Here is a 13,611-nt window from a genome sequence, read left to right as displayed (position 1 = left end):
TGTCTGAAGCCATTGGGAAATTATCACAACCACAACAAACAGCTGATTTCTTAAATGAGATTTTCAAAGCGTATTATATACTTCCAAGGTTTAATATAATTTTTAAATGTAAATAAAGCAATTATTTATAATTTCAAGTCAATATTCCGTAAAATACAGAAAAATATATAAAATATCTTCTCCCTCATTGGTTACGCAAACTGTTCAGAAAGTTTTTCATACGGGAAGAGGCGGAGCTTCCAAATAGCTCGCGCAAGAAATAGCATGCTGCTATTCCGAACAAAATTATTACTACGCTTCATTCATAATACGGGGTCGTTGCTATAATGACCCGCAGAAAAGCATATGCTATTTTTTGCAACGCTTATCCATAATAGCAGCCTTGTTCTCACGATGAGGTATAAGTCCAACAAACACCTTGCAATTAAGCAACCTTTCTTAATTCATCTTTTAACTTTAAACTCTCTTTTTTTAGGTCCAGTGGGAAAGGCCTTAATTTCATCCCCTAAGGCAACAAGGGTTTTATTATTTTTATATGTATTTTATTTATTATTCCTCTTGCAGAGAAGAGAGTATATATATATATTTTTTTTTTCAAAAGAAGCCAAGAAGGGCACAAAGTTTGGGGGATATTTTTTATTTTTATTTTTTTGAAAGAAGCCAAGAAGGGCACTTAAGTTTTGGGTTGTATGGGATGTGCTTGGGGGAGGGGGTTAAATACCTTTGAATTCTGACGGTCACTCAATGGTTCAGAGTTAACTTCTCCCAACACATCCAGCTCCCACTAGGTGCCTCCACGTGGCACACCCTGGTTAACTGTGTTGACCCACAGGCTAAACCTATGTGGGGGTAACTAATAATTTTGGAGTGTGTATGATTTTTTTAGGAAAGGGGCAAGGTGGAAGTTTTCCACACAGGCTGGAGTAGGGTGGATGGGATAATGAGGGGAATCCGCAACTATGAGAATAAGGGAAGAAGATTGGACCCCTGTTGCGACTAATGAATTACATCATTCCATCACCACCTGTCCACCCTCTTCCATGGAAGAGAGCTGATGCACTATGAGAGGGGAACTTTCCAATAAGTGTTGAGGTTTTTGGAAATTTTAATAGCAATTTTCGTGGAAGCCTTTTCCCCCTATTTGTGATTAACACCAGCTGCAGTGGCAGCAGGGTAAAGTTCCTGTCCAAGTCCATAGGTAGGTTTTCCCAGTCAAGGATTTCTACTCATGCATATTATGAGAGTGCCACAGTCAAAGTCTCAACGGGTATCCATTTCAGTTATTGAAAATGAATAGGAATAAAAATAAATACAAATTGAATGAAAATATACTCTGTTTTTGCATTTTACGGCAAGAAAGATGTACCCTAGAAGTACAATGCACTGGGACTCAGCTTTGCTCGAACCTTACATAAAGATGCCAGTTTTCATGTTTTTTGTGAGCTTACTTTCTTTCCTAAACCTTGCCTATAGTATTCCCAGAGTACAAATACAGTTATATAAAAGAAAAAACTTTTCCTTTTAAGATACCATAAGTCATGTGAGGGATGTGGTGTTAACTCAGAAATACTGATTACAATTTGTGATTGATGCATCTAAAGGACAACAAACATGACTCCTTGCATTCCAATAAAGGGGTTCAAGAGTCAAAAGAGGGGGTGAGATAAGTTTGCAACTATGTTCAAGAATATTTGGGACTACTTTTAGTTAGGCTCCAATCCTTCAACCAACTACAGTTTCACAGTGTTTACTGTCCCAGATAACACGGCATTTGTATTACATCTGTATTACATCAATAATACACAAAAAATACGTGACCAAATACATATGTATAAGATGGAATACGATCGTATTACATCGGTATATTTCACGTAGAAGTGGTTCAAAAGTCCCTATGGATGTATGTATTCGTGCGTATTACAAATTGGAAATCTGAATACCCATACATGAATTATACATATGTATACAATGGAATACAATCGTATTACGTCTGTATATTTCACGTAAAAGTGGCTCAAAATTCCCTCAGGATGTATGTATACATGCGTATTACAAATTGGAAATCTGAATATCCTTACATGTAATATACATATGTATCTGCAGGCCCTCGTACACGAATTATACATATTGATTTTCTGACCCACATCCACTTAATATCAATATGGATCGAACGGATGAATAAGGAAACCAGAACATACAGATAATAAAACATTTATTCAAAGAGAAAAATAAAATAATACACACAAATAACAAGTGTGGCCATGAATATTGCTAACAAGCATTAAGGGCCAGCAAACAGTAGGTGAAACTTAGTTAAAACAAATGGCACAAAGATAAATCAAGTACAAACAATGGTTTGAGTTGGAAAATAGAAAAAAATGTTACCACGGAACAAGTGTCGTAACACATTGCACAAGAAGAAACCTGAATTCAGGAAACCAACTCTGCACCATTAGCCACTTCCTGAAAGGAGAAAAGAAGAAGTCAAGTTTAAAAGTCATGCAAAAATATATCTTTTTGTAAGATCTGAATAGGAGCTCAAGTCCTTACAATTTTTTTTTCAATTCATATAGGCAGTCAGTATTCTGTGAAGTCTGTAATTTTAGTACTAATTCTGTATTCTGAATGCAAATGAAAGTTTGGCTTCTCTGCTAGATTCCAAACATAAGTTTTAAATTTTTTCATTTACCAATTGTGTCGAGGTCCCAGCTAGCACAGATTTGACCTTGTCCTTTGAGAAATCATATATTTTGGGGAAATGCTTTCATTTTACAAAATTAATAGCCTTTCTCTTAAGAAGAATGAGAAATATGAGAAAAGATCATATGACTACTTTTAAATATAAATTAACTAGGAAAACGTGAATCCATTGGTATGCTTATTTAGTACATGATACTAACATATTAGTACCATGATTTAGTAGCGGATGACTCACACAGAAAAAATATAAACTTGTGATATCAAATTTTCAAACAAATAAATTTCATACATAATAGATAATTTCAGGCTTAACTTTAAGAAACCTCTCCATTATGGTTAAAAAAAAAATTTCCCTCAAAGCTTACCTCGGTATTAACAATTCCACCTGGTCTTCTGGCTTTGCTTCGTCGTCTTTTCCGTAATCCATTCTCCTCTTGTCCAGGCCAAGCTATTTACATCGTCTCCTGCTGGGTATGCGCGAAAGAGCATGAAAAGAAAATTATAATTAATTAATTTGGCCCGTACGCACCTTTTTCTTACATATAATGACAAACTTTCGCATGAAAGTTACGTATTTATCTTGTGTTAATAATAATGACGAAATGCACCTTGATTGACTGCATTTCAAGATGAAAGAAATATTACATTTTGCTTTGAGGGAACCGATATTATAATATTACACGACCAATACTTCTTCTTGTTCGTTAAATAATTAGAAGTAGAGGGCAAAACCGCTCGGAACCTCGAGGAATCTATTAGCATAGAGTAAGTATATACTTACTCTATGCTATTAGTGACAAGGCTACGCTGATAAGTCTAAGGTCAAAGATGTTATGACTAAAGCATAGGATAACTAGGAATGCAAGAACTGCAATACAGTAGGTTGTGGTAATAAACAGCGATAAAACAACATACACGTGAACGAAAACATTCCTTTAAACAATTTTGTCTGCTCTTAATTAAGAGAAGAAAAAATGTATCTTCAGCCGCGAAGCACGGAATTACTATACGACGCATAATCTATTAATTTATACGTACAAGATTGACGTTAACGTCAATCTTGTACGTATAAATTATTAGAGTAATTACTATGTTTTACCATATAACTTCAATGGACACCAGTCTCCTCGATACATAACTCAACAAAAAAGGAAAACAATAGCCAAACATAAACAAAATAATTACCTCTATTGGCGCAATGTGTTGACCACATTGCGCCAATAGTTGTATCCAAATATACTCAAATAACATAATTAATGTAGTCTATGTAGGCGTACAATACAATAAAAGATAAATCATACCTTACCTTAATAATCCAGTGACAGGAAACTGCTGGAGCTGGCTTGCACGAATCGCAATAACGTGTGGGGTTGAAGCACATTTCCAGCAAAACATAGCTTGCAAGCTATGTTTTGCTATGCTTGCAAGCAAGCCATGGCTTCGGGTTGAGCACACCATCCACACGCGCCCGTTATTGAGGATTAAAACACTATGTCAATTCTTCCAATAAGTATAATAATACAAACAAATATAAAATTAACTATACATCAGTAGCTAGTTAATAACGGATTTCCTTTTGTTTATTAGCTTAGATGCCGGAGTTCCTCCAACAGCACGTTCTCGTAGTCTCGAACGAAATGCCGAGGTTTACTGTCAACGAGATTATAACTGCATCACTCCCACGCTCCCACTCACTTCCCTAGCGACAGTGAGCCGCGGAATTGAGAATTTAATTTTTTGTCTAAACAGTTACATTAAAATATTGTTTAAAAAATTAAACTTCGCTTTTACTTTTGATCTGTGCAAGTACTATGTTTTGTATTTTTCATGTATTGTGAACCATTTTTCCATGAGTATATTTCGCGGATAGAAACTGAATTTTACATATGTAATACGTCTGTATTTCGCATGCATTTACAAATTAAGTTTATGAACATTTCGCAAGACGCCACGAAAATCTACCTCCCAAGTATTACATGAAATATACATAATGTATATTTTGTGTATTTTTTACCACATTTACATATGTATTTCCTCTGTATTCATACATATTTGTAAAAGTGGTACGTGTTACACGATAAATACATTTGTATTTTTGTGTATTTTTGACCACATTTACATAAGTATCCAAATTTCAAAAATACACAAAAAATACAAATGTATTTATCGTGTAACATGTGCCACTTTTACATATGTATGAATACAAAGGAAATACATTCAATAATACATATGTACTACAGATGTAATACATAACAAAAATATATATGTATGTTACCCATGAAAATACAATATATATACATATGTATATCCAAATGTGTGTTGTTGGGGGTGCCATCCAGAGAAGCTGTTAAAGTAATTGGAGCGCTTAAGCCCTTCCACCACGTCAAGGTAGTAGCCCATAGGAAGGGAAAAACCAAGGAATAATGCTTCTTAAAAAAAAAAAAACTTTTCAAAGTAAAAAATAACTTTTTAAAATAATAATACCCCCGTAAAATAAAAATAAGACAGATTTGGATAAAGATAATACAAATAAGGGGTATGAAAATAAAATAAGAACTTCCATCTGAGTATGAGGGACTCTGAAAACGAAATGAAAATATTGTTACTTTAAGACCGTGTCAAAGAAATGTCATGACAAAGGAAAGGTGAGGTAATTCTAAATACCTATGCCTATGTGAAATACCGATGGATAATGTCGTTCTGAATCCTTCGGGCCCGTCCACAATGCATCTCCTATTGGCTCTCCGCCATTAGGAACCATATTGCCTCTTTCTCCCTCAGGTTCTTCGGGAAGAGGAACCCTACAAGAAGCCACTTTAAGGTACTCATTGCTATACAATCTCCTTCCTGAATGACATGGTAAATAACCTAACTTACCCAAAATGCAACAAAATATTGTGCAAAATGGCACAGACAGAAATTATATCCGAGGCCCGTTGCGGGTGATAATGCAGGGTGCGGTCTCGTAGAAGACACCTCCATCCCCTTTCAGCACCCCGAACAACCTCTCAACAACACTCCGTGTAGCACAATGAGCTGCTGTGTAGCGGAACTCTGGAGTCCCTTCCTCTGCGTGGGGGAGAGGCGTGAGCAGCCAGGGCTCCAATGCATAACCAGAGTCTCCTGAGATGTAGGGATAAGAATATAGTGACAGCCAACAAAATAGTCATCATTAGTTTCCAGGAGCATGTCAGCATTTACCAATCAAAAAATACATCCCAAATCTTTCTTGATGGGCAGCCATAAGTATCCTCCTCACCCTGCTGTGGGACCAGATGAAGTGGTCATGAACAGAACCAGGGTAGGTACAAATATTTAAGATTTTCATCTGGTCCCAGATAACACGGCATTTGTATTACATCAATAATACACAAAAAATACGTGACAAAATACATATGTAGAAGATGGAATACGATCGTATTACATCGGTATATTTCACGTAGAAGTGGTTCAAAAGTCCCTATGGATGTATGTATTCGTGCGTATTACAAATTGGAAATCTGAATACCCATACATGAATTATACATATGTATACAATGGAATACAATCGTATTACGTCTGTATATTTCACGTAAAAGTGGCTCAAAAGTCCCTCAGGATGTATGTATACATGCGTATTACAAATTGGAAATCTGAATATCCTTACATGTAATATACATATGTATCTGCAGGCCCTCGTACACGAATTATACATATTGATTTTCTGACCCACATCCACTTAATATCAATATGGATCAAACGGATGAATAAATATAAGGAAACCAGAACATACAGATAATAAAACTTTTATTCAAAGAGAAAAATAAAATAATACACACAAATAACAAGTGTAGCCATGAATATTGCTAACAAGCATTAAGGGCCAGCAAACAGTATAGGTGAAACTTAGTTTAAAAAAATGGCACAAAGATAAATCAAGTACAAACAATGGTTTGAGTTGGAAAATAGAAAAAAATGTTAGCACGGAACAAGCGTTGTAACCCATCGCACAAGAAGAAACCTGAATTCAGGAAACCAACTCTGCACAATTAGCCACTTTCTGAAAGGAGAAAAGAAGAAGTCAAGTTTAAAAGTCATGCAAAAATATATCTTTTTGTAAAATCTGAATAGGAGCTCAAGGCCTTTCCATTTTATTTATTTTTTCAATTCATAAAGGCAGTCAGTATTCTGTGAAGTCTGTAATTTTAGTACTAATTCTGTATTCTGAATGCAAATGAAAGTTTGGCTTCTCTGCTAGATTCCAGACATAAGTTTTAAATTTTTTCATTTACCAATTATGTCGAGGTCCCAGCTAGCATAGATTTGACCTTGTCCTTTTAGAAATCATATATTTTGGGGATATGCTTTCATTTTACAAAATTAATAGCCTTTCTCTCAAGAAGAATGAGAAATATGAGAAAAGATCATATGACTACTTTTAAATATAAATTAACTATGAAAACGTGAATCCATTGGTATGCTTATTTATTACATGATACTAATATATTAGTACCATGATTTAGTAGCGGATGACTCACACAGAAAAAATATAACCTTGTGATATCAAATTTTCAAACAAATAAATTTCATACATAACCGATAATTTCAGGCTTAACTTTAAGAAACCTCTCCATTATGGTAACAAAAAAAATTTCCCTCAGAGCTTACCTCGGTATTAACAATTCCACCTGGTCTTCTGGCTTTGCTTCGTCGTCTTTTCCGTAATCCATTCTCCTCTTGTCCAGGCCAAGCTATTTACCTCGTCGCCTGCTGGGTATGCGCGAAAGAGCATGAAAAGAAAATTATAATTAATTAATTTGGTCGGTACGCACCTTTTTCTTACATATAATGACAAACTTTCGCATGAAAATTACGTATTTATCTTGTGTTAATAATAATGACGAAATGCACCTTGATTGACTGCATTTCAAGATGAAAGAAATATTACATTTTGCTTTAAGGGAACCGATATTACACGACCAATACTTCTTGTTCGTTAAATAATTACAAGTAGATGGCAAAACGGCTCGGAACCTCGAGGAATCTATTAGTGACAAGGCTACCCTGATACGTCTACGGTCAAAGATGTTATGACTAAAGGATAGGATAACTAGGAATGCAAGAACTACAATACAGTAGGTTGTGGTAATAAACAGCGATAAAACAACTTACACGTGAACGAAAACATTCCTTTAAACAATTTTTCTGCTCTTAATTAAGAGAAGAAAAAATGTAACTTCAGCCGCGAAGCACGGAATTACTATACGACGCATAATCTATTAATTTATACGTACAAGATTGACATTACTATGTTTTACCATATAACTTCAATGGACACTAGTCTCCTCGATACATTACTCAACAAAAAAGGAAAACAATAGCCAAACATAAACAAAATAATTACCTCTATTGGCGCAATGTGTTGACCACATTGCGCCAATAGTTGCATCCAAATATACTCAAATAACATAATTAATGTAGTCTATGTAGGCGTACAATACAATAAAAGATAAATCATACCTTACCTTAATAATCCAATGACAGGAAACTGTTGGAGCTGGCTTGCACGAATCGCAATAACGTGCGGGATTGAAGCACATTTCCAGCAAAACATAGCTTCGGTTTGAGCACACCATCCACACGCACCGGTTATCAAGGATTAAAACACTATGTCAATTCTTCCAATACGTATAATAATACAAACAAATATAAAATTAACTATACATCAGTAGCCGGAGTTCCTCCTACAGCACGTTCTTGACGTTCTCCTGGTCTCGAACGAAATGCCGAGCTTAACTGTTAACGAGATTATCACTCCCACTCACTTCCCTAGCTTGTTGCAACAGAATTGAGAATTTATTTTTTTTGTTTAAACAGTTAATTTAAAATATTGTTTAAAAAATTAAACTTCGCTTTTATATTTTTGCGCTGTGCAAGAACTATTTTTTGTATTTTTCATGTATTGTGAACCATTTTCCATGTGTATATTTCGCGGATGGAAACTGAATTTTACATATGTAATACGTCTGTATTTCGCGTGCATTTACAAATTAACATAAATATGGTCGCCATACTACCCTTGCTCACATCGATCAGTATATGATTTATTTTAAGCTTCCAGGGTATAAATTCGAATGGATGAATGATCATTGAAATGAGGAAATCTGGCGTATGCAGTGAACATATTATTTCTGCAAAAAATGTTTCTGAACATTTCACTAGACGCCACGAAAATCCACCTCTCAAAAATTACAGGAAATATACATAATGTATATTTTGTGTATTTTTGACCACATTTACATATGTATTTCCTCTGTATTCATACATATGTAAAAGTAGCAAGTGTTACACGATATTTACATTTGTATTTTTGACCACATTTACATAAGTATTCAAATTTAAAAAATACAAATGTATTTATCGTGTAACACGTACCACTTTTACATATGTATGAATACAAAGGAAATACATTCAATAATACATATGTATTACACATGTTATACATAACAAAAATACATACGTATGTGACCCATGAAAATACAATATAAATACATTATGTATATCCAAATGTGTGCTGTTGGGGGTCATCACAAATCTGAAATCAGGATGTGATACACAGATGAAGAACTCACAGTACATAGGTAATACTATGATATGTAATAATTAAATAAGGAACTGAATGGATACCATTTGCACATTTAATGAGAAGAAGCCCTTATGGTTCCTATATCCCTCAGCATTTACTGAAGGAGTGACAATTGCAGTATATACTGCATATAGGTCCATATGGGTGCAATCAATTGCACCTATAACTCCAGGAAATCTAATCCTAGGTCTGAACCTGAAAAGTCAACCAATTTTTTTAATAAAATTAAAATCCTTCCACTTCAGTGTAGTAGCACTACATATCAGTTCACAACCAACCTTTCCCCTATGCCCTCCCATGTGGCCCTTCTGGGAAACTTTACCCATTTGGGCAACATCCTCCGTACCATTGCCCTTGCCACCCGCTTCAGGCATATACTCACAGAGGGTTGGCTCACAGAAAGGAGAGCATCTTGCCCGACACCTCTCTGATAGCCACCCTCGGCCAAAAACCTTAATGTGACCAGTACCTTAATTGTGGTGATTAAATACATACCATCAGGAAACAAATTCATCAACAATCATTGTGCAATAACTTTATTCTCTATTGAGCAGGTTACTTACCTGGCAGTGAACTGTTAGTGCACGCCTTTGTACCCTTGTTAAGTGGGGTTGCAACTCTGTGCACAGAAATTGTGCCACCACCTTCGGTACTCTTAAGTATTGCAAAAAAGCATCGTCTGATACTTCGAAGGGATTAGTGGAGTCCCTTAATATCCTCCTTATCGCGGCTTGCCTTCTTCTGGCATCCATCTCTTCCACAAGAGCAAGCTCCAGGAGGGCAAGTCTGTAACTCTGTTCTCTCCCGAAAATGGGAGAAAGGAGATTCGTGAAGCGCCTGCGCGAGAGTTGTCGCCCGCCCCAAGTCTCTAGGGCGCCCCGCCGGAGAAAGGAGACTATTTGTCGCCTGGGAGAGTACTAGTCTCTCGACCCAAGTCCGTAAGCCCCCTCAAGCGCCTTTGGCGCCCCAGGCGGGCGCTTCAGTTACGTCCCCCTCAAGAGCCCGACGTATCTCTTTCTCCCATGGAGAAAGTGCGTATCTCGACAGTGTTTTGTTGTATTTTCTCAATATGGCGCGTTTTCTTTCAAACCATAGAATATTATTGCTCGTATATGAGGTGCATTTAAGAGAAGTGGGGCAATTAACACCAGTGGGAAATTGTTGCGGGATATTAATAAACCGTTTGAGGCGAGGGAGGAAGATTTCCGGCCGCATTAGCGGAGAAGGTTGTCCTATCCGTCCTTCGATGGTCCGATTCTCTTCCTGCTGAAAATCCATCACCCTCAATAGCAGACAAAAACACCGCAATCCTATGAAATAACAATTTACTGTAGCTCTGAATTCTTTTCGTGTAAGTAGCGGGGTTTAGAAAGCTAATGCTAATTCAGAGAGCGCAAGAAAAGCACTTTAAATAATGGAAAATAACTTCATACTACTCATCGGAGCGAGTTTTCTCCCATCCGAACGGGAGAAACAGTTCTCTCTACCGAGTTACGGACTTGGGTCGGGAGACAATTTTTGGCGACAACTCTCTCTCCCAAACGAGGCGCCCCAAGTTACCGACTTGCCCTCCAGGGGCCTAAGTCCGTAACTTGAATTCTCCTTTCTCCGGAGAAAGTGTACTCTCCCGTAGTTTTCTCCCGACTGTAGTCCGTAACTCGGCGGAGAAAACGTCAGTTCCTGGCCGCTACCGGAGAAAACTCTAATTCTCGGTATCGGATAGGAAGAGCAGATAGGTATGAAAAATATTGAATCCGAAGCCGGCGATACCGTGAAGAACCAATAGAAAAGCTTTGTTTCAAATAAAAAAACGAAAGGGAAATCAAACGATTCTCACCTGTAATAAAGGCTACTCGTTCATCATTAAAGTTAAACTTTCAAATAAAAGAAATTGATGCATCGAAATTATAATTGATAGTGGATAAATCGATTTAAATCCATCGCAGATATATTTGTTCATTAGTACACACAAAAGAGTATATTATACCATTGAAAAAGGAGAGACTAATGCGTAACACCAAAGCATTTTTATGTTTTAGATGTAGGTAATCTTGTATACAAACGGCCGCTGTATTCATTGATGATATATATGGCATATTTTTTTGCACATCGGATGCTTACTTTCATTGGTGAATGCGTGATGAGTATGGAAAAACATAACTATCAACGTCAGTATTACATGCATTTATCCTCGAAAAGCTGAAATACACAATGTGGGAGTGGAAAAAGAAAATTGAAAAACTTTACTATGCAGAAAAGAATCGTAAAGAAAATAACGTTAAGATAAATGTGTGAATGGTACATATTTATTCTTGCAAATACCTACGTGCGAGCAATTAGTAACATATGTTACTATCTCCCAAAATGTTATAGTTTAGGAAACACAACAACCTGCCTCGCTACTTTTAAAAATTTCAAATACTGACAGCGTAGAATAGCGAAAACATGGGGAAAATGGTTTACTGGAGAAATATAGAGAAAACAAAGCAAAATTACCCTTACTTATACATATTTATTGCTCATCATATCACATACAGCACTACAACGCACACATTTCTATCTTTTTAATACTTATAATCATTATATTCGGAATCGACTGTTTCAATAAATATCTTGGCTCACAATAAATATAAAACACTATTATGTAACACTAATAAAACATGATAATCGGTTTTCCAATCACTTTGCACACACTAAAAGAATTTGCACTCCTTGAAGTTCGAAAAGATTCTTTACACCTCACTTCCTACTCATCACTAACGACTTAGAATCAGATTACGTTATTTCACATTAACATTGCGAAGACAATTAAATGAATAGGTTGAAACAAATTGCTAAACCAGTTATTGTAACACCAACAAACTTCGAATTTCACTATCACTCTCACCGTAGCATGACCAAAACAAAAACAAACAACAACACAACGAAATGCGTGAAATGTAAACATTGCCAAAATCTCACATCTCACAACGAATTGGGAATTGGTAATAGATGCAATACGTAATAAAATCAAACAGAACTAAGAAGCGAACAAACGAATGAACATTAACAGGCGTTCGATGTATCCCTAAAGTAAGACTAGTTCAAATATGAAACATATCCCCTTCGCAATAGTTAGATACCTTTCATCGTAATGTACACAGTTGATTCGTAGCCTAAGTTATATACGTGCGAAATAATTTCGTCGAAGATGTTACATTCACAACACACTTCACTCTTTACTTCATCGTCTATGTGCAATCAATTCACTAAGGGGTTCACTAAGGACACAAATTTTGTTCACTTATACTAGAGGCACAATGAAAGTTCACTGCACGTACTTTCCTTGCAAATGCAGCCATACAAAAATTTCTATCCTTGTCACTAATTACACTACATACGTTGCCTGCCTAACTAGAAGAATGCATTTTCGTGTTCTATTTTGTCACAAATACGTAAAAAACCATATTGGAATACAATTTGAACCGCAGTACGATCGCCCACAACGGTCCGCCATTGGTATTTTCCTCGTTTCTCCTATGGAGAAAATGAATCGCCGGGTCCCGGGCAGGTGACTCCGAAGCTCCCGTCCAGGGCGCGTCAGTTTCTCCAAATCGCGTTACGGACTTCAGTCGGGAGAAAGATACTCTCCAGGAGAGACAGTTTCTCCGTTACTGGGAGAAAGTTTTCTCCGTTACCGGGAGAAACGAGTTACAGACTTCAGTTGGATGAAACTGGAGCTTCACGAGTCTCTTTTCTCCCAACTCGGGAGAAAACGAAGTTACAGACTTAGGCCCCTGGAGTGGCAAGCAGGTGATTGCAACAGGTTAGCAGTTTCTGATCGAAACTGCCGATCTGCAACTAATTGGAAACCATTTTTTAGGTCTAACATCTTAACGCTCAGGACATGACAAAAAGGATAATTTGACCCTTCCAGTGTCTCTAAAAGTGCAACATTGGCTGAACAATGCTCAACTACAAACTTTGCCTGGCATTTCAAACCTGCAAGTTCATCTACAGTTAGGCACTTGAAATATCTGATAGAGGGGCTGTTGTCATTAGAGTCCTTAATTTCAAACTTGAAAAAATCAGCAAGGTAAGGGAGATATTCATCTATATATGCAACGTAACAATACCATTCCACCTAGTGGCAACTGGTGACCCAGCTAGCACACGGGAGACTGTCTCTGGAGAAGGGTAAGAGACCGAGAGGAGACGGCCGCTTTTCCTTGCGTTTCTTCAATTTTCGAGTGTACCCCCCTCCCACTTCCGCTTCTTTCCGAGGTCAACGCTTAGCTTTACCGAAA

The sequence above is a fragment of the Ischnura elegans genome, chromosome X, assembly GCF_921293095.1.
Source record: "Ischnura elegans chromosome X, ioIscEleg1.1, whole genome shotgun sequence".
Lineage (NCBI taxonomy): Eukaryota > Metazoa > Arthropoda > Insecta > Odonata > Coenagrionidae > Ischnura > Ischnura elegans.
The sequence above is the reverse complement of the archived record's forward strand: the minus strand, read 5'-3'. Positions refer to the sequence as shown.